A 1,446-nucleotide genomic window follows, 5' to 3' on the forward strand; every position below is an offset into this window, starting at 1 on the left:
CTTTCCCTATAATATTGCTGGTCTCAGGGATCCAACAGAAGTGTATTAGATGCTGGGACCAGCAGTTAGCATAATGGCTATGTTGCTGAACTCCCATGTAGTCGAACATGGTTCGAGTCCCAGCCCTGGTGGCTTAAACTCATGCCGGGCGCGTGTGCGTGCATGCCCAAGATCCCAAGAGGAGAATGGGGAAGAAGGGATTGCGGCATGGCCATCCCCCCTGGGGGGTGATTTCTTGCTTTCTGTCTCTCTGTCTTTCTGGCAAGCGCACACGCCCTGTAGGAAAGAAAAAAAAAAAAAAAGTGTATTAGATGCTGATTCCTGTTTGATGCTCCAACAGTAAACTAGTGATAATTTCTTGGGGAGGAGTAATAACTGCTTTTTTATAGTGTTTATTACTATTATTATTTTTACCTATTATAGGTAGATAACTCACCTCAGTCTCAACCTGGAATACTAAACCTCTTCCTCCCTCTTGCCCTCCCCTCGTGTAACTAACACTTCCCCCTTATGCTTCTAGATAAAATGTTGAACTAAAGAGTTGGGAAAGAACAATTATTTAATGACTAAATGCTTCCTGTTTTTTTTATTATTACTTTTAAAATTATTGTTTTTTAATTCACTAGAGGGCATGTACATTTGCTGGGGGGGGTAAGAAAGCACCCCCCCCATGGAGAATGGTCATGTTCCAACACCTTCTCCACTTCTCTTTTTGGACTTTTTGGGTATGGACACAAGTGCCTGGTGTATTTTTCAAGCTGTTGAGTCCAGGATTCGACTGTACATTTAATGTGGAATTCAGCTGTCTTCACCACCACACCACTTGCTTGTCCTGTGTTCTTTATTTTAAAAAGTCTTTCAAATAAATTTTTATTTAAATACCTTTATGGGAATGATTTTTCATAGAATTATTTTAACTTTATTATTATTATTATTTTCCAATTTGACCAGAGAGGGAAAGTGAGAAAGGGAGCCACCGGGTCAAGGACTTGAACCATGTTGGCCCTGTGGGAGTCCAGCACCTTTAATTACCACGGCACCTGCTGGCCCCTACTTTACTGGGAATATTAGTATTAAGGATATCTTTTTGTTGTTGTATATAATATTATTTTTCCTCTTTCTTTCTTTTCTTTTTTTTTTTTTCTTTTTTTTTTTTTAATTTACCAGAGGGCACATGTGCTCAACAGAGAAAGAGAAAGCACTCCCTAATGGGGTGTGGTCATGCTGCAATCCTTTCTCCTCTATTTCTCTGTCCTGCTAGGACACATACCTGGCATGTTTTCCAAGCCACCAGGACTGGGATTCAAACTACATGCAAGTCAGGACCAGCAGTTAGCGTAATGGCTATGTCACTGGACTCCCATGTAGTCGACCGCAGTTCGCGTCCTGGACCCGGTGGCTTGAAACTCACGTCGGGCGCGTGTGTGGCCAAGCCCCCGAGAGGGG

General features: G+C 42.3%; 1 protein-coding gene across 2 annotated transcripts in view; it reads left to right on the top strand.

Moving 5' to 3' along the window:
- Positions 1-1,446, top strand: part of SPTY2D1 (SPT2 chromatin protein domain containing 1) — a gene marked incomplete in the record, with an annotated part of 45,427 nt that overhangs the window by 40,186 nt on the left and 3,795 nt on the right.

Source organism: Tupaia chinensis, unplaced genomic scaffold (genome assembly GCF_000334495.1).
Source record: "Tupaia chinensis unplaced genomic scaffold, TupChi_1.0 Scaffold000077_1, whole genome shotgun sequence".
NCBI lineage: Eukaryota > Metazoa > Chordata > Mammalia > Scandentia > Tupaiidae > Tupaia > Tupaia belangeri.